General features: G+C 40.3%; 1 long non-coding RNA gene across 1 annotated transcript in view; it reads left to right on the top strand.

Moving 5' to 3' along the window:
- LOC137860685 (uncharacterized) overlaps positions 1 to 18,575 on the top strand; it is a 45,337-nt gene extending 26,762 nt beyond the window's left edge. The window contains exons 3-4 of the long non-coding RNA XR_011099127.1: positions 17,597 to 17,693; positions 18,246 to 18,575. This is a non-coding gene — a long non-coding RNA (uncharacterized lncRNA). The remainder of the gene's footprint in view (positions 1 to 17,596; positions 17,694 to 18,245) is intronic.
- The last annotated feature ends 2,843 nt before the right edge of the window (positions 18,576 to 21,418 follow it).

Raw genomic sequence — 21,418 nt, 5'->3', positions numbered from 1 at the left:
AGTAGCTTGAAATATATCAGTTAATTCTGTTAGCTACATGTCTTGATTGCCTGTTTGGATGCTAGAGAGAAGCAGTGTGTGATTAGTCTGATTTATTTTAGATGTTTACTCAAAGTCAAGGTCAATTGCATCCTTCGTTCTCACCACTGTCTTTGAAGAAATTCCAGATGTATGGCTCAAATACAGATACCTAAAGGCTGGGCAAAATTAACTCTTTATTCATCTGTAGAAAGAGATTTTAAGTATCTTTCTTGCGGACTGTCATTGTTTGTATTTGTCATCACAGGACGTGTCACTTCATTTAGATTTCCACCACTGAGACAACTTAATCCAACAAGTAACTAAATAAACCTAGTCTGAGAGGTAACCACTGATCTGTAAGAAAATGGCAGAAAAATTGGCTGAATTCCTTTCTATGCTTTTAAGGAGAAAAATATTTTTTTATGGCAACAGTTTTTCTTTCTTTAAAAGTCTTAAATCAAAATGAGGTGCAATGAGAATAGGGAAAAACCTTGGGAACTCATGCTTTGCTCACTAGTTAGACATTTTCATGCTTTTCACTTATCTTTTTGCTTAATCTTGGTTCACAAGGAAGAATGCACCATTTCTTTAGACTAAAAATCAGAGAAGCGTGTCTCCACTGCTTGATGAAAGATGAGTATGATGATACCGCTGAAAAATGCACAATTATACGCATAGAATAAAAACAACCACAGTCAGGCAGAATTTTTTGAGTCAGGAAAAATCACTATTTCCTAAAATGTATGAATTATAAATAGCAGATACTTGCATGATCATAATGAAATATGTTTTTCCTTTCAAAATGAGAGAATAATACAGGCAAAAAACATTCTTGTCCCAAGTGTAATTATAAGTACTTTTGTTAGGAATCCTGCCTCTGTTGAAATCTATGGAGTTGGTCTGAATATACACAACAGAGTTAGGTATTGCATAAATTCAGTCATGTAGTTCATTGTAGGTATGTATTTGTGATGTCATACTGTCAAGAAATATATAAAGGACGTTTCATTTGCAGCAGACATTTCACTGTCACAACATATTATCATCCTTGCTAATGACAAGTGGGAGATAAGGTTTGTGCTGAAAATGACCTTGAAGCTTTCCTAACTCAGTCCAGCAGAGACAAAGAAATGTCACAAACCTCTTAGCAGCTGTAATGGTGTCAGGCTTCTGTTATGAAGAGTTGTCTTATGTTGCAAGAAGACAGAGAAACAAGGATAAAAAGGACAAGCAGCAAACCGAAGACTTCTCCAACCAGAGTTTCTTGAAACAATCAGTAGAAGTTTATGTTCCCCATCTAATTTAAAACGAGTATTTTTTTCTGGACAGTTCATAGCCCCACAGTTGGGTGGAAGTGGGAGGAGGGCAGCTCTGTCTGCTATATGGGGTAATCTTAATCCACATCCTCGGTGAAGCTGATGAAGTTTTGGCAGTGATTTTAGCAGAGCTGGCATCTTGCTCTGTCTCTCTCCAGTGTCGTCTACCAGTTGCACATCACAGGTGAAGGGGGCCCATGAAGAGTTACAGTTTGAAGTCAAGAAATAGCTAGTTTTTAAAGCACTTGCTTTAACATGCAACACGTACTGTAACATGCACACCATATTCTGTGATTTTTTAGTAATTCAAGAGTTTAATATTAAATGAAAAGGCATGACAATCAAAAATCATGAATTCAAATTCTGATTTTGACAGAGGTGATCTTTTTAAAAATGGAAATGAGATGTCACTACCAAAGGAATTCTGTTTAGCCGGGAGGGCATGTTATCTTCAGCTATGTCTGCAGTGAAGAAAGTATAATAAGTGTAGTGAATAAGTGCAGTGAAGAAAGTATAATAAAGCAGTCATGCTTTCCTAAGCTTGTTTAAGGGGGGGGGGAGAAAAGGAAGGGATGGTGAATGGAGCCAAGTCCAGTTGGAGGCCAGTCACTAGTGGCGTCCCCCAGGGCTCGGTGCTGGGGCCGGTCCTCTTTAACATCTTCATCAATGATCTGGATGACAGCATTGAGTGCACCCTCAGTAAGTTTGCAGATGACACCAAGCTAGGTGCGTGTGTCGATCTGCTCGAGGGTAGGAAGGCTCTGCAGGAGGATCTGGATAGGCTGCACCGATGGGCTGAGGTCAACTGTATGAAGTTCAACAAGGCCAAGTGCCGGGTCCTGCACCTGGGGCGCAATAACCCCAAGCAGAACTACAGGCTGGGAGATGAGTGGTTGGAGAGCTGCCAGGCAGAGAAGGACCTGGGAGTGATGGTGGACAGTCGGCTGAATATGAGCCAGCAGTGTGCTCAGGTGGCCAAGAAGGCCAACGGCATCCTGGCTTGTATCAGAAACACTGTGACCAGCAGGGCTAGGGAGGTGATCGTCCCCCTGTACTCGGCTCTGGTGAGGCCGCACCTCGAGTACTGTGTTCAGTTTTGGGCCCCTCGCTACAAGAAGGACATCGAGGTGCTTGAGCGGGTCCAAAGAAGGGCGACGAAGCTGGTGAGGGGCCTGGAGAGCAAGTCCTACGAGGAGCAGCTGAAGGAGCTGGGCTTGTTCAGCCTAGAGAAGAGGAGGCTCAGGGGTGACCTTATTGCTCTGTATAAGTACATTAAAGGAGGCTGTAGCGAGGTGGGGGTTGGCCTGTTCTCCCATGTGCCTGGTGACAGGACGAGGGGGAATGGGCTAAAGTTACGCCAGGGGAGTTTTAGGTTAGATGTTAGGAAGAGTTTCTTTACTGAAAGGGTTGTGAGGCATTGGAACGGGCTGCCCAGGGAGGTGGTGGAGTCACCATCCCTGGAAGTCTTCAAAAGACGTTTAGATGTAGAGCTTAGGGATATGGTTTAGTGGGGACTGTTAGTGTTAGGTCAGAGGTTGGACTCGATGATCTTGAGGTCTCTTCCAACCTAGAAATTCTGTGATTCTGTGAGAATATGCTCCTAAAAATCATTCACACAAAAATGCAAAGTTTACCGTTTAGAACTCTTAGATACTTTTTACACTAGTGAAATGTCCTTGAGTTGCTGATTTCTTTTGTTAAGCAAGCTATGTTAGTGTGTCAAGTTAGATTTGATGCACCTAAAACATTTAAGATGCTCTGTTATCCATTGCAAAAAAACATCAGATACACACCCTCATGCATTTGCAATTGTCCCACTTATTGTGTGAATGAGTGGAAAAGAAATTAACTGAGTAAAAATCACGCAGAGCGTTGTGCAGCGAGGAAACATGACTTGATGCTGTGCGTAACTGACAGAACCAAATACTTGATAGCTATTGAAAGAGCAAATGGTGGTGGAAGTTTTTTAAAGGATTACTGTTTAGAAGCAGAAATGTGGTTCCAAACCCATTCTGAGACACACATACAATGTGTGTGAAACATACACCCAAATCTGAAAAGGTAGCCTTTAATCTTTGCCAAGCTAAGTGCTATCTTTCAGTTTGTTTGCTGGAAAGTGCTGGGTGTGAATGCAGAACTTCAGGTTCTCTGGTGAAGGAACATCCTACTGCCTGACTAGCTCATGAATCTCAACTATGTAGAGGGAGTCTCCAAAATAAGTGAAACTACAAGTCACAACTATGGAAATGCAATTTTGCAGGTTTATTAGATGGAAAACCATTCAAAAGGTATGTGTCAAAAGAATGTTCTATCAAACTCGAGCCACCATCATGCAGTCCATGTGGCCATTCTGCTGTTACAGTTTCAATGCTCAAAAAAATTAAGTGTGAGGTACGTCTTCTATGAGACCTACTAATACACATGCTTATGGGAGAAGTTGCAAGCCTCAGAAATAAGCACAATCAGTAAAATTATTTCTAGAGTAATATGATAAAAAATGTTGTCTGCCCTGCTGGAACTCAATAAAGCATTAGGAATCATTAGTAACACTTGAATTTTTCTTTAATGAAATCTAAAAATATTTTTTTCCTTAAAACCTTGTCACATCAAATGATTTCATAAAGAACCCTCATGATTGTTTGAGAAATTTAGTATAGATTGTCATTGTTCAAAAACTTTGAAGTAATCTAAGGGTTCTAAGGCCCCAATGTAAAATTGCCTTCCTTTAATTTAAAAACAAATAAATAAATATTCTGATTGTCTGGAGGGCAGTCATAAAGAGATGGAGAGGAAGCTGCTAATCTGTGATATTTTAAGATACGTGTGGTGGAAAATACAATGTTTGGACTGTTCCTTGTTTTTTAAAGTGAAATAATTTCTATCACAAGAAAGGGTACAGGTTGTAACAAATTAATGTGTTTAGGCTAGTGCATGGTGGATGGTGGAAGTATGATGCTGCTGTGGACTTCCCTGTTCAGAGGTTGGGCTTGGATTAGTTGGGGTTCCTGGTTCCTAGCCAGAGCATTTATGAAGTCTCTTTCAACAGCCAAACACAAACTTCCCACTGTGTTCCATTATGTACAAAATATAATAATATTCATTGGACTTTTACTGCTTGTATAGGACTTTGGGATCCATGTTTGGATTGAAAGTGGCTGCATGTTTACGAGGCACTGATCTGATTCCAGGAAGTGGCTTTGAGGGACCCAAGTACAAATTTATTGACCCCGTTAAGATGTATCAGAATAAGGGAAGGCTGAATCTGGTCTGAGGACACTAGCTGCTCTTTTATTTGCATCGGTGACCTATTGAGAACGTCAATTAAGCTCCTATTCTACTCACTTCACAATAAATGGTTTTGGTGACATGTTATTAAGGTTTTCGGGGATTTAGTTGTGCTTGTAGTTCGAAAAACCAGAAGGGAGTATTTAGTAGTAACTGGTGTTAGCAAGCTACCATTACTAAGCTCTTTCAGAAGCAATTTGTGGACTGTGTCATGGATCCTACTGTGCTCGTGGATCTAGGCTTCATTCTTGATGCAGTTCTCACTGCCTTTACAAGGCAGAGAAGGGGACTTTTTAAGAAAAATACATCCGTTAAGCTAGAAGAAAAAGAAAATGACATTATACTGGTGTTAGTAAACCTAGCTGATCAATAACCTTATTACAGAAAGCTGAAACTTCCCACTCTGGGAGTTTTTTGTGTAAAAGCCATTTGAAGTGGGCAAGTGTAAAAGCTGGAGCTTGTGGTATGCATAGGAGAAAGGGGCACAGTTCAGGGGAATTAAATGGGTGTCAAGAGATTTCAGGTTGTTTGTTCTTCACAAAACACTTGTGGCTGGCAACGTTAATTACTTGACCCCTGAAGAAAGGGGAGGTGTTTTTGTTTTTTCCATTTAGAAAAAAAATAATCTAGCATTGTTTATGTATTTGATAGAATATGGCCTTTGTCAGTTGACCTCCTTATTTCATTTAAAAGCAAAACCCATTACCAGCTGATGAAGCAGTGGTTCAGGTGAATGGTAGCTGTTGAGATGCCTCAGGGAAGAGGCATTTGGAATCGCTGCTGGTGCTGTGCTTGGAAAGGAACCGAGGGAGCCCCCTGGTCCCACCGCAGGTCCCACCATGACCGTGTCCCACCACGAGGCGTGGAACCAGCTCCAGTCGGATGGGGTCTCTGCTGAAGCCTGCGAGAATAAAAAGGGGAGGGGGCGTAGGGAAGGAACGCGCTGCAGTTGTTTGACAGCCACTAGTAAATTACGCCTCTTACCTGTAAACTCTCCAAATCCCCTTTCAGCATCTCACAAAGAACAATAATTGTTTATTGATCGAAGCGTTAACAATGTATCGCTTGTTCTTCAATAAGGTCCAGAAATGTAACTCAAGGGCAATAACTGCTTTGGATAAGCAACACACTTGATGGATGTGTGGTTCTTTTCCTTTCTTATTCCAAAATATGAGCATATGGTCGAAGCATTTTGTTATCAAGATGCAATCAGTATACATATGTATGCCTGTATGGGCTAGTGTCTTTCTTCTTCAAAAGAATCATTTTTCCCAACAGTGTTTAATACTTCCCTTATAAATGCTTCTTTTAAAGCATAGCAAAATGTTAAATTCTTTTTCAAGTCATTCTTTTTACCTTCTCCTAACATCTGTGCTTTGTCAGACATTCAGATGTTGTACACAAAAATAAAACCAAGGTGATACAAGATGAACCACAGCAGCATAAACACCGGTAAAGAAACTTTCCTTGTGCTGCCAATATTTTGCATGTATTGGGTGGGTGCATTTAAATAGAAGCAGAATATGTTTCCTCAGATAGCAACCAGTCACGCTTAAAGAGGAAAGTAATAATATAAAGTGGTGTGTTTGTTTATTTAGTGGATTTTTAGATGAGTCTGTTCTGTTTCACTTCAAGAGAGAAGGGAGAAGATGAAAATGAAATTAATTGCTGCCTAGCAGAAGAGCAGGCGGGTCATCACCGTGATCTTAAATAACGGCGCTGACAGCAGCAGGCCCCAGCAAGTTATCATATAAAGCTAGCTTTCATACAGAATGAGTACAAAAAAGTTTTCAAGTGCAAGGCTTCTTCCAACCTGGTAGATTTGGACAGCTGATAAACTCTCGGATATCACAGTGACAATTAGTTACTTATCTTTCAGTCCTGAAAACAGAGGTTGAAAGTTAAGTGGCAACATAAAGCTAAACACCTCTGGGACGGGGCTCAGGTCCAAGCCAGGCAGAAATGACAGAAAATCGTTGAGAACAGAAGACGTTAAAAGGTCAGAAATAAATTGTGATCAAGCCCTGTTTGACCATTTTATCAGTTGGTATTTTTCTCCCCTTTTAAGAATGAATCGACATTTTCCCTTCTCTGAAGCTGTTTGTGTTGGCATTAAGGATTTACCTACCATCTAAATACATCGTCTTATTTAGATGTGTTTCATTCTGTAGGGGGGTCAAGTTCTTCGAGGAAACTTTAAGGCAAACTTTCAGTGGAAATTTCAGTGATAACATAAGAAATGAGAGGCAGGGGATTGGGAAGATGCAGCTGCCTGATTTAGGTGTGCTAGAGACTGCTGGAAATTCCTCCTCATGCTCTCTACGAGTGAAATTCTGGCTGTGAATGAATCAAGGATAAAGCTCTCCTTGATTTCAGTGACATCTGAGGACTTTACCCTGTATAATTTCTACTCTACTAAGCACTAATAATACTTTTAAAGTAGTGAAGACTTCAACTTAGATGTTGTTGGAAAAAAAGCATGTGTGTATATATACGCATGTTTGTGGATGGATCTTCTAATTCATTCACACACTTCTGGAAAAATTCAACCATAATAATTTATTCTACCCTCGTCAATTATACGTGTACTTTCTAATTCTCAGAGTTCAGTTATGAGATTTTCCTACAAGCTTTCCTGTAAGGTGTTTTTTCAGAGCTGCATAGTCTTGCAGAGCTTCTCACTAAGGTGCTTCCTCCACTGTTCTCATGACTGAATCTTACCATATTTATTTTGATAATGGCACCATGATCCTTTGTTCCCCCGAATTTCCACCTCCAAGAGCCAAACAGGAGCCACTCCTGGCCTTCTTCCACTTTCCCTGTCATGCTGACAGTGCAATGCCACATGGTGCACTCTGAGGTGCCGTGTCAGCCGGTCTCCCCCAGGAACAGGTCCTTGGCATTGCTCGTCACTAATGTGTTCACGCCAGGGCAGTCATATCTTGGACTTTAGTGCTGATCAAATACTTCCCCACTGCTTTAACTGTTACTGCAGATGAACTGTTGTTAACTGAGAGACTTTACCAGGAAACTCATCCCATCTTTTCAGGCAAAATTTCTTTCCAGTTGCCTCAGCGACATTGGGTATCCAGATGCGTCTCTGTGGAGGAAGCAGTTGGATGTACAATGAAGTGCAAAGGATTTTTTTAAATTATATCTTACATTTCATTTCTTTTCCATTCAATGTGCTTTTCTTCAATATGCTGGAAACTGCTTTCTGCTGCTGTCATGCCTCAATTCAGAGGGTATTTTGTTCTTCACACCACAATCCTTTGGAAATGTTCTAGCAAGAATCTTCTGTCAATGTTAAATCTTGAAACTTCAAGATTACGTTGCCCATGAAACTATTGTGCTGAAATGAGTTAAAGAACAGAAAACATAGGGAATGGCTCCATTGAAGATATGGTGGAAGTATTGAAAAAAATTTGTGTGCATTCCCCAGGATACTCCATGATACTTTCGTTCCACCTGGACAATCTTTTAATCTGTGCCAGCTGGAATCATTCATTATGATTGATTGGCAAAGTAACTGATACGAAATTCAAGCTGAAGGAGATGGAAAGAACCACAAAATAAATGACAAAAAAAAAAAAGGTTCTCATGGGTTTTAATTGTGCTGCGCATTAACACCATTATTTAAAAATAGATTGCCTTCTATACAGAATATTTTATATCCAATAACTTTGCGGATTTTTTGCTTTGGTTGGTTAATAGATAACTGTAGATGTTAAGACATAAGCTATAATTTCTCCGGAGTTTTATTTGAAATTCAGTCATGGTACTGGTTGGATTACTTTATTTCAGTGCTTCCTTCTCTATTTTTTCCCCGTGTCCCTGACATATAAGCTGCAATCTCTTTCAAATCCTCTCCAGGAAATACATTGAAATATATCAACTATGTTGTTGTGTGTTATGTGGAACTCAAATTGATTTAAACAGTGAGCTCTACTTTTTAGGCAGAATCTTGTAATTTGAACTCATCTACAGAAACATGTGATGGGGTCTTTAACATTCAGATGCCTGGTTATTACTTGCTTTTCTTTTGGTTGCATAAACTGTAACTAATAATGTTATTATGGACTTATTTATTTTATTGTTTCACTATTGTTTTACTTGCCAGGCAGTACTGAAACTGATAACTCATGCATCCAGCTATAATTCTCACTGATCTATGCTGCTGCCTCATAATGACAAAAGAAATTAGTGGACTTATTTTTTTTTTTCAAAGGCAAAAGTACTGAATTTACTGTGTTTTTTGCTTTCTCCCAGCTCATCAGTGGTATTGACTGCTGAATTAGAATTCATTGCAAACTTTGGTGTATTAACAAATTCAGTGCTAGCTAGAACCCAGTAGGGGCCAAAATCTTTAAGTACTTAGGACTGAAACATCCTTAGGGTTAAATATTTTGAAGGTATTCAGAAGAGAATTTGCAAAATGTTTTTTTTCTCTTTTTCATAGCTCTGTTTCTATGTATATTTGCTCATTACATTTGCATGTTGGATTAGCAATATTTGACATTTCTATATCATATGTCTGGATATCTTTGTACCTGACGTCAATATGGGATTATATTTCTCCTGTAATGGACCATAGCCTGTAAAATTAGGGCTCAACTGAAATTCATTTTGATTTATTTCAGTATACAATTCACTGTCCAAAGGCATAAAGTGATTGTCCACAGCATGTGTGCAAGAATACCACTTAAATGACAGCAGATTTGCTTACTTCTGGTACGAATACAGGAGGATGGTTCTTAAAGTTTGCATGATTATTTTAAGGGATGAAGGCTAGGGAAGAAGGATGCTTGAATGTATTGCTTTTCTTTGTTATGCACTAGAAAATGCTATCATTTTCTTGTCTGTGTTGTCAGCGTCCCTGCTCTGACTTCTGAGACTATAGTAAAGGATGCATCGTATCCTTTCTTAAAAATCTTAATGGCACAGGAACGGTCTGTCCCCACGTGCCCAAAGGCAAGCCATGCCCAAAGAAGACTGGCCTGGCTCAACAGAGAGTTGCAGCTTGAGTTTAGGAGAAAAAAGAGGGTTTATAATCTTTGGAAAAAAGGGCGGGCCACTGAGGAGGACTATAAGGATGTTGCGAGGCTGTGCAGGGACAAAATTAGAAAGGCCAAAGCTCATCTGGAGCTCAATCTGGCTACTGCCGTTAAAGACAAAAAAAAATGTTTTTATAAATACATCAACACAAAAAGGAGGACTAAGGACAATTTCCATCCTTTACTGGATGCAGGAGGAAACCTAGTTACAAGAGATGAGGAAAAGGCGGAGGTGCTTAATGCCTTCTTTGCCTCAGTCTTTAGCGGCAATACCGGTTGTTCTCTGGATACCCAGTACCCTGAGCTGGTGGAAGGGGATGGGGAGCAGGATGTGGCCCTCACTATCCATGAGGAAATGGTTGACGACCTGCTATGGTGCTTGGATGTGCGCAAGTCGATGGGGCCGGGTGGGATCCACCCGAGGGTACTGAGAGAACTGGCAGAGGAGCTGGCCAAGCCCCTATCCATCATTTATCAGCAGTCCTGGCTATCAGGGGAGGTCCCAGCTGACTGGCGGCTAGAAATGTGATGCCCATCTACAAGAAGGGCCGGAAGGCAGACCGGGGAAACTACAGGCCTTTCAGTTTGACCTCAGTACCAGGGAAACTCATGGAGCAGATCATCTTGAGAGTCATCACGCAGCACTTACACGCAGGCAATCAGGCCCAGTCAGCATGGGTTTATGAAAGGCAGGTCCTGCTTGACAAACCTGATCTCCTTCTATGACAAAGTGATGCGCTGGGTGGACGAGGGAAAGGCTGTGGATGTGGTCTACCTTGACTTCAGCAAGGCTTTTGACACTGTCTCCCACAGCATTCTCCTCAAGAAACTGGCTGCTCTTGGCTTGGACTGGCGCACGCTTCATTGGGTTAGAAACTGGCTGGATAGCTGGGCCCAAAGAGTCGTGGTAAATAGAGTCAAGTCCAGTTGGAGGCCGGTCACTAGTGGCGTCCCCCAGGGCTCGGTGCTGGGGCCGGTCCTCTTTAATATCTTTATTGATGATCTGGACGAGGGCATTGAGTGCACCCTCAGTAAGTTTGCAGATGACACCAAGCTAGATGCGTGTGTCGATCTTGAGGGTAGGAAGGCTCTGCAGGAGGATCTGGATAGGCTGCATTGATGGGCTGAGGTCAACTGCATGAAGTTCAACAAGGCCAAGTGCCGGGTCCTGCAGCTGGGGCGCAATAACCCCAAGCAGAGCTACAGGCTGGGAGATGAGTGGTTGGAAAGCTGCCAGGCAGAGAAGGACCTGGGAGTGATGGTTGATAGTCGGCTGAATATGAGCCAGCAGTGTGCTCTGGTGGCCAAGAAGGCCAACAGCATCCTGGTTTGTATCAGAAGCAGTGTGGCCAGCAGGGCTAGGGAAGTGATTATGCCCCTGTACTTGGCTCTGGTGAGGCCGCACCTTGAGTACTGTGTTCAGTTTTGGGCCCCTCGCTACAAGAAGGACATCAAGGTGCTTGAGCGGGTCCAGAGAAGGGCGACGAAGCTGGTGAGGGGCCTGGAGAACAAGTCCTATGAGGAGCGGCTGAAGGAGCTGGGCTTGTTCAGCCTGGAGAAGAGGAGGCTCAGGGGCAACCTTATTGCTCTCTACAGGTACCTTAAAGGAGACTGTAGCAAGGTGGGCATTGGTCTGTTCTCCCATGTGCCTGGTGACAGGACGAGGGGGAATGGGCTAACGTTGCGCCAGGGGAGTTTTAGGTTGGATGTTAGGAAGAACTTCTTTACTGAAAGGGTTGTTAGGCATTGGAATGTGCTGCCCAGGGAAGTGGTGGAGTCACCATCCCTGGAGGTCTTTAAAAGACGTTTAGATGTAGAGCTTAGTGCTATGGTTTAGTGGAGGACTTGTTAGCGTTAGGTCAGAGGTTGGACTCGATGATCTTGAGGTCTCTTCCAACGTAGAAATTCTGTGATTCTGTATCTAAAAGGATTAATTTCAGGGAAAATCTCTGAATGGTATCTGCAGTTGGAGATTGTTCTCTAAATGAATAACCTTGTACTCCAAGTCAAAAGGTTCCACAAATCTTGGTTCAAATGTATAGAGTACTAGCTTGTTAGAATTTGGACAATGTGTTTATCTTCATATAGGGATGATTCCTTTAGCAGAATCACGTTATTTCATGTAGAAACTGGAAATGTGTTAATTGATATACTTAAAAAAAAGTTCAACCTCAGGGCAACACCTGGATATAGGTTATATATAGGATATAGAATGTAACTATAATCAACTTAAAAGAGTCCTGCCATGGAAAGAGATTAGTAGCCCCTACTATAGCTGATACTCTTAGCCCTGCTAATAATACATGGAATATTCCAATGAAGACTTAGTTTGCAAAGGTGAACATTTTATATATGCATAATGTTTTATAAAACCAGAGGATACTAGGATGAAGTGTGCAAAGAAAAATGTTTCAGGCATGTGTCTTGCAGTTCCTTTGGCATGTGCTTAGCTTAATAATAGAAACTGACAAGCTGAATAAAGAACATGCTATTACTATTTTGGAGTACTATTAAGAACTTATCCCTGTTGTCATTCTGCAAGATTTTTCCAGAATTACCAGGATTCCAGAATATACATGTATATGTTTTTTTCATCTGATAGCATTTGCTTTGATACTGTTTCTCAGACTCAGTTCATCGTTCTTGTACAAGTCTTTGTGGTACATATTAATTCTGTAGTTTGCTGCAGGTGAAGCTGTTTGGAGAAAAAAAAAAATCAAACAAAAGAAATGTGAAGTTCTGCACCTGGACAAGTTCATACTCTGGTATAGGCACTGGCACAGGCTGCCCAGAGAGGTTGTGGGGGTCTTCCTCCCTGGAGATCTTCAAAAGCCACCTGGATGTGGTCCTGGTTGGCAATCTGGAGTAGGCAGCCCTGCTTGAGCAGGGGCTTGGCCCAGATGACCACCAGGGGTCCCTTTCAACCTTACCCATTCTGTGTTGTCACCTTGATGTGGCAACCTGCTAGTTGCTACTATACAGAGTTGAAATATTTAGCACTGTGTATCAGTTAGGATACATAACAGTTCTTCTTATAGCAGAAGGGTTTTTTCAGCTCATCTTTTCCTTAGCTGGGTATGACAAACAGCTGTCAGCACTAAATGAGTTGCTCTTCAGCTATTCAAATACTAAGTACAGCTCCAGAAATAAGAAAAGTAGTCCTTATTGGTCCAGGATTGAAGAAACGGAAATGTAAGCTATCGAGCTGTATTGCTTAACTGATGTAAGCCTATGAAAAGCAGAATAGCCAACAGCTGTGGGACTGAGGCTGTCTACATACATCCTGATATGCATCCTGGTGCTCTGAAGTCACAGAATTAAAATATATCCTTTCTGTGAAAGGTACATTTTGTACCTGTGATCAGACAACAAGGTATTCATAGTATGTATGAATCTGTCCAAAGGGAGAAATAGGAATAATTTCTGTTTAACTGTATTCATTTGCAGAGGAAGAGGGTTTTTAAGAAAGAGTAGCTTATTTTAATGAATTACGTAGTTTTTAAAATTTGCGTGCAAAACAGCTATATTATTTTCTAGTTGTTAATGGTTCTGTTGAAGGGAAAAGGAGGAGAGGAGAAATATCCTGTTTTTAAATGAGATCAAACTATGCTGCTAGTTGCATAGCATTGCTATTACTGAAATCTAAGCTTTGTTGTAAGGTAGAAGTGGCGAATCTGGGTTACATGCTCAAGTATGTTTTTTCTTGTTGTATCATCTTTTCATATAAATTCACTCTCCAAATGCTTTACTAATTCATATAATGTACTCACAGAGATAATAGCAACAGCAAAGCATGAAAAGCATGAAGGAGAAGTTAAGATTTCATTCAAGATTTAATGGCAAAATGGACAAGAAAGCAATGTTTTAGTTAAGAACAGAGGAAGTAAAATAGTTGTCCTTATTTCTACTGTATGTTCAAGAAGATAAAATAAGTAGGCTTTTTCTACTTCGTCTAAGGACTGTACAACACGATAAAGACTTGAGGTAGTAGAAGTGAGAAAAAACCTTGTATATTTCTTTTCCCTGTCTGAAATACTTCTTTGCCTTGGTAATGAAGGAAGAATTGCCGTAAAGGGTAGTGAGTAGGGGGCATTTGAATTGCACAGTCATGGGTTCAAATTACAGCAAATGGTAATACACGTCTGGAATGATCTATTCTACCTCTTCTAATAAATTTTTTATAGTAGTTTACTAGATCTGTTTAGCATTTTTTTAAATTATATAGCTGCTCTGTATTTTAGGGCTAGTTACATCTAAAGGTATGTTAGCATGTGGTTTCTTGTTCAACCACTGGATATCTCTGCATGCTAGGTAGTTTTTCCCTAAACAGAGGAGACAAAGTTGGGCTTCGTTATACACTATTTTCCTGAGAAAGTTTCATCTGCTTAAAATGGACCATATTCAATAAATTGTATCTCTGCTCACTGTTAACACACTTGATTTTCAGTATTTAACAACACTGACCTGTGTGTGAGTCTGTATCTAGAGAGAGAGAGAGGCAAGCAATGGTAATTATAAAGTTAAAAGACAAGCAAAATTTAATGAATTCATCACAATTTTCTTCTTGCAATCTATGCAAAATCCTAGGGACTTCCCTGGAATTGTTAGATATCCATGTTCAGCTGAGCAGATCGAATTGCTGTACTGGGGTCATATAATGAGACGACACAGTTATGACTTCAGATAGAAACAAGACATAATCATAATTAAAAAGTGACTCCACAGTTTCAGTCTCTTTTTAAATGTACAACAACTTCAGATTTTCACTTCATATTTGAAATCTCATTAATATCTTTTCAGTTTTTCAGTCACATATGCTTCTTCGTTCTTGCCCTTTCTCGCAGTGACCACATCTAAGTGCTAACTGCATAAGCAGCACTCATTATTTGCTTATTCAAGTATAGCAGGATATTCAATTTCAGTTTTTTGAATTAAAGAGATGGAAGATGCCTCCTAGTTCTCCAGGTGATGCTTAAAAGAGCTCAGAATTTTATAGTTCACTAGTTAAGATATCTTTTGGAGGTTAAGCTAATGACATTTTTTATGCCTTATTAGCCATCTGACAGTGCACTAACACAAATATATTCAACTTTTTTTTTTTTAAAAGAAAGGTAACTAATGCAATCACATAAAACATCACTTAATACTGAAAACCCCAAGTAGTAGTGCAGAACTACAGTGTAAGTTTGAGGGTAATGTGTTATGCAAAGGTACAATATTTATTGTCCACGGTTCCTGAAATCTTTCACTCTAAGTGTTTTTCTTTTTTGAAAAAAAAAAAAAAAAAAAAAAAAGCCCCCTGTGTTGGGGGGCTAACTGTTGTATTATAAATGGTTTAAAAAGCAGGATATGCCTTCCTAGGTATGGTTCCTTGTCCTCAGTGAGGAAATTAAATATACAAAGGGAGGAAAAAAAAAAGCCAAAGAATTGCGACATTGGTTAAAAAACAACAGCTTTTCTGTGATCAGTGGAATATCAAGGCACAGTAGAATACACTGTGTAAAGGTCCAACATTTTGTGCCTTGCATGATCCACCTGTGATGAGGCATTAGTATGTCTCTGCACCATTCCCTCAGCACGAGCTGCATGCACTGAAAGTATGCCCATTGGGGTGGCTTTGTCCTGTAGTGGAACTTAAGGATTCAAGTATTAGGTAGGCATGACTTTCTGTACGAACATCATCAAGTCTAGAAAGAAAATAACTTCCTGTCCCTCCAATCTAGATATAACGAGAGACGATTAATGTGTGAAAGTGAGTAAGGAAGAATAAACTGAACTAATTCTGAAAAATGTTTTAGTGATAGCATACAAACTGTCTTACCACCTGTGAGCTTTTCATAGGTCTGACAAGGCAAACAGGGTAAAGCAACTGAACAGTGCTGCCTTATCAGGACCCGCATCTTGACTGAGCAAAACAGAAACAGAAGATCTGAGCAGAGTTGTATGTATAAAAAATGGCACTGTTCTTCCCCTTGATGCTATTCAATAGTCACTGCTACCATTCTATCTTCAGCACCAATAGTGCCGGTGATAGTAGGCATGAAACAGCTACGTTATGAATTATGTCTTATACTTGGGAAGAAACTTGTAGAAATAAATGAGGGAGATGGTGCCAGAAATGTATGAGCCCAAACAATTATTTTGGCAGCAAAATTTGGACAGATACAAGTGAAGGCATATGGTGTTTTGGCCAGAGGGGTGGAAACTTCAGTAGCCTAGACGTGACAGAAGGAAGTCTTGGATAAAAACCTGTTTCTCCTCTCATTCCAGACAGCTCAACTTCTTAAATACCATGGGCTTGAGGAACCTTTGAGATATATTTGTTGTGGGATTAAATGGAGGGACAGCTCAAAATTGACTACAAATTGTGTAACTGAGTGGGAGGACAGTTGGGGCTGTCCTAAATCTAAGACAAAAAAAAAAAAAAGGATATTTTGTGAAGAAAAGGAGGAAGGGCTCTATTTTAATTGTGTTGAGACTGGATGACAACTGGGCAATAACAAGAAACATTAGAAGATAAGGCCAAGATAGGGGTGTGTGGGGTGGGAAGTAATTCAGTCATTTGGAACTTCCTCTAGGAGATATATTAATAATATATGAAGTGTGCATCTTGTGACTCCATAGTCACAAGAATTTCCTGAATGTCCCTGGTTGCCGTGGAGATGAGCATCTAAGGGCTGAAAAAGTTTGTTTAAATTTGAGGTTCTACTTTAGAAAACTAAACACGTTTCTTGCCTTCAGTATGGAGCTTCTTAAGCTCAGAGCAAGAGTTTGGTAAGAACAGGAAAAGTTCAGTAAATAGTATTTATGAACAGGTAAATTTGGTGGATTTTTTTTCTTTTTTACTTCTTTCCTAGAGGACAAATCATCTGAAATGGCAGTTGGGTTAGTGAGGCATGTCTTTTCTCAGACTGAAATGCTCTGACACACGGAGAGTGCAAACTAAATAGGCTAAAGCTCTCTTCCACCTCATGACTAGAGCTCCCTCATCCCTGCATAGCAAGGTGATATGGATACATTCCCTCTGTGTGCAGATGATATAATCCGTCTCACCACATATGAGGGCTATGTGGGATAGAATAATGAGCGTTGTTGAGCAATTATAAAACACAAGCACCAAATTTGTATGAGTAACAGAAAGCAAGAAATCTGTTTCTAAAGCTGTGAGTATGAATCCTCTTCTGTTTTCTGCAATATGCCCAAAAATTTGCTTCTTTGAGAACAGAGTGCAGTTCAGGAAATTTCAAAAGAGAGGAGGGGGGACACTGTCACATTTGCTGTTGGTCTTCTGTTTCCTTCATGTCTCAATGTATTACTGAAAACTGAAGACAAGCTTATGATATGTACATCAAAAGGAACTTTTCCTATGATGAATGATAGGGGGACAAGGTCAATAGCAGAAGTGATTTAAACATTTGCTAAGATCTGTTGTATTATTCCACTGTAAAGTTTGTGAGGCAGGAACACAATACTGCTATTAAATACTGAGCCAGATTTTTCTACTTACATTTCTCTGTTCATAAAAAAACAAAAACATTGTTTTCTCAAAAATCCAAATTTAAGATCCCTGCCATCATGTGTCAGTTGGCTGTGATTTCATGTTTGCTTGAAAGATGCTTAGGATGCACTAACAGTTCTCTAGGAGCAAGCAAAACCATTCTGAGAACTAGTTTAGAAACTGAACACAATGTAGGTTATTAGAGCTCAGAAAAATAACTTAACAGCTGCTGGTAATTTCTAAATAATTTTACCTTAATACTTGTGTAAGGAAAAATGAATATTTTTTCATTATTTTCAAAACAAATCACCCTTGAGTTGAATAAAAGTAGTAGATATTAAATGGTTGGCTGAAAATATTGATAGCAATACTATGCAACACTGGCAAAACATGCTCATTTGGGGATGGTATTACTGTTGCAGAGCTATAAGAACACATTTGGGAGGAAGGAAAGGGGGAAGGAAAAAAGAAAACGATACACAAACACATTTGAAAACTACAGCTACTTCAATGAAAAAGGTAACGAGCAAGAGGTGGTATGAACAAAATTTTCTTGATAAAAAGTTATTGCCAAGAAAAGTCTTCATGTAGTGCAAGTTCCCTATAGCGTACCCTTTCTATTCTACAGTCTCATTACTCTAGAGCTGTGTTCATAATGATTGGAGTAATAGATTTTTTTATTTTTATTTTTTTACCTGGAGTAACCGAAAATGTCTTGGCTGAAATCAGGCACTGCCCGTGGCCCTCCCGTGCTCCCAGGACACAGCCCTCCAGGGCGTGGGGTAGAAGCTGCCTTGGTGGGTCTCGATATCTGGGGAGGCTCCCCATGGGCCCTCCTAGGCACGCCTGCCCATTGGGGACTCCTTTGCCCCGTTGTTGCGGGAACTCAGAAACGATCGTGCCACTGTGAAACTGTTTTAATAAAGACTTTATCAATATTTAATGCATATTAGGACTTAAATAGAAAATATTTATAAGGAATAAATGGCATTAAATTAAGAATTATAATTTCCAGTAACTTCTCTTATTTTATTAATATTTAGAGAATTTCTCCTCTAATCCTTTTCACAGATCATTCTGCTCAGGGCTGCTGTTTCAATAGAGCTCCGTTCTCGGCCTCGTCATTTAAGTTCCCCATTTAATTTATATATAAAAAATTCAACAGGTTTAATGTTCCAGTTTCTCATTCTTTTAATTAAAATGGAAAATATGCCCCTTTGTGTACCTCTTCAAGTACTGAAGATTTGAGCCATCTAAGACAGCTGTAAAGAAGATTTTGCAGAACTTTGTGTTTCTCTCTTGTTCCTTAAGATACACTGGACAAAAGAGAGATGATAAACTTTAAATGTTGAATTTATTAGAAGCATAACGAACAATAATAAACTTGATTTTACCAAGGCATCTCTAGGTTTCATTTTCCTGTATATTAACCTAGCCAGTGATTACAGTGGATTTTTAGATCAGATCTCCAAATTTCCTTGCATATCTTATGGCACAGATTGCTATGATGGCAGGTTAAAAGTTTATAAGGTCTCTGCGTTCCACAATTTTTGCTGATTGCTGTTGAGTTATATGAAGCCCTCCATTTCTGGCAGTACTGTGTCTTCACAGCACCTGCTGCCTCCAAGTGGGAAGCCTTGATTTAAGTCAGTAAAACCAAGGGAAGGAGGTGTATTAACTTTCTGGAGACTGGGGTCAGAACCTGTGAGACTAGGAAATCTGTTTGCCTGCAGAGTGCTCAGAAACCCCTGTCACAGAGGCTGGTTGCAGTTTTTAATTTATTTCCATTCAAAGCCTTAACAAATCAAGTCTGAAAGGCAGCACCTACTTCCCCTTCAAAGCAGTGCTAAAATGATCAACTTCAGTCAGATAATCTAGCACTAGATCAAAACCCCTCAGGGAAATATTTACATTTTGCCAGTTTACTCAGAGGAATGGCTCTGGGGATCTGGAGATATCCTTGGCATTTTTATTTTTATTTTTTTCCATCTGAAGGAAACACTGATGCCAGAGCTGAAGCTAGTGATTTAATCATAGGATTGCTAGAGGCTGCAGTACCCTATCTGCTCAGAAATCGATATCTATGCTCTCAGTTATATTAGAGAAATGTTTACTTCTTCACCTGACCAAGATATTAATTTGTATATGCTGTGTTGTCTGTTTTTTTTAAGTTAATGATTTGTGAGGAGAGTAGCTTAATCTATTTTGAAATCCTCTCATGCTGCACCATTTCCCTGTTATTGACTGATTATTTTGCATGTATATATAGCACCATTCACATGCATCAAGATGCCCTACAAAGAATCTGAAATGCTCTGTATGTAGGAAGCAATGTACTGCTCTGCTGAAACACAGCCTTCAGCAGGGCAGTGTAAGGTAGCAACCTTCACACTGCTGGAGCAACTGATTTCAGCTCAGGAGGCGAATTCAGGTGGTGCATCAGGGGAATTTAAGTGGGTGCAATGCAATTACCTGCATTGGGATATGATCAGGTTGCCAGCATTAAACTGTAGTCCTGTGAAAGGCACTGTGGGATTTTTAATAGCTACAAGCTGGATCAAGTTTTATTTCCCATCCTGAGGATGAAATCTCTGTTAGCAGCATGCCTCCTGCCAGTGGCTGTAATGTTGGTGTAACAGGGACCCATGTGGAAGGATGCGAGCTCCTATAGTGAGTTGCTGCTGCCACCACTGCTGCCTGCTTGGAGGAGGGCAAGGTGGAGGCGTGCAAGGCAAAAAGTGATTTGCCTACTGCTGGAGATGACTCTGTGACAGTGCATGGAGCTGAGCAGGACAGTGGAGGTGCTGCTGTGCCACCTCCTTCGTGACTGAATGTGCTTCCTCGTGGAAGTGCGCTACAGCATCCAGCTGTCCACAGGCTGACCTGCCTCTGCTTCATTTGCTTAACGAGAAGCGACGAGATCGCACCTCAAGGTGGTTGGCTACAAAGAGCATGTTAAACATGTCAGTGCAGGTGATTCTCCTGCTATATAAATTGACAGCCTAGGATTAGCTGGTATGGTGTTGGAAATCTATTAACATTTGAAGCAGTTTGCTTGAATTAGAAGTCTTGATAGAATTACAATTACTTTCCTTCTCCTCCATGAGCTTTGTTGCTATCTTTGTGTATGTTGTAATGAGAAGGCTTATAAGCCAAAGATGATCTTTTCCAAAATCTTATGTGGAGCCACATTCTAATTCTAGATTTATATTCCTATGCGGGCAAGGTAGAAGTGAATGAAGGGAAGAAACAAAAGCAGAAGCCCATTGGGTTTTCCAGCTTGACAAGGCAACAGGGCATGCTGAAGTGTAGAGCTGTGGAGGTGGGGAGCCATTCCCCTGGTGAATGGCTCCTAGATAGCTTTATAAAAGCGGAGTAAAGAATTACTGCTAGTAGTTTTAATGTGTGTGGAGTGGCACCACAAATAGTACAGCATGAGAGGATGTGAAGAGAAGGCTTCAGGAAGTGGAGCCAGCTGCATGGTGAGTTCAGGTCAGAAACCTGGGAAACAGCTGTGAAAAGTGTACGGGTTGGTACAGCCTGCTCTGCTGAGCAGCCAGAGGAAGACAAAATGGGAGGGAGAAAATAGTGACTAACATCACCTGGGGAAAAAATGAGTGGTCTATCAAGGAAATAACACTTCGGCCTCACAGTCCAAGGTCAAGGTGGGAGGAAATAAGAAGGAACTGAGAAGTGGTCTCAGAAGTCTGACCCAGAAACAGTTAGGTGAAATGCAGAGTACAGAAGAATATTGCCTGCTGTATAGAAGAAGACGTCATTGCGTGTTTTTCCTCAAATAAGAGGTTGCTTTAAAGTAAAGATAGCAGAAGACAGCAAACCATCCCTCATGAGCTGTAAGAATGAGGTGCAGCGTCCATTGGTTATGCATTTGTATTAAAACAAAACAAAAACTGTGCTTCTCCTACAGTATTTCAGGTGTCTTATAGGAACTCAGAAATACCTTAGATTTCATTTTCATCAGTTCAACTATTTGTTTTTTACTTCTGAATGCTTTAGCTCAAGCTGTATTGCTATTCTTATCAGAATTTGATCTGTGTATGCCTCAAATGGATCAGGCTTAGTTGAAAACTCTTGTTCCTTATGCTAGTACAGTGCCTATGTACTCGAGTGAATTCATATTTTGAATAATCCTTTCTCGGTTCACGTCTTCTGTCCAAAATATTCCAGATTTTCTGTTTTGTATGTTGTGATCATCTCTATGAACATTAAAATCACTGACTATT

The sequence above is a fragment of the Anas acuta genome, chromosome 1 (assembly GCF_963932015.1).
Source record: "Anas acuta chromosome 1, bAnaAcu1.1, whole genome shotgun sequence".
NCBI lineage: Eukaryota > Metazoa > Chordata > Aves > Anseriformes > Anatidae > Anas > Anas acuta.
The sequence above is the reverse complement of the archived record's forward strand: the minus strand, read 5'-3'. Positions and strand labels throughout refer to the sequence as shown.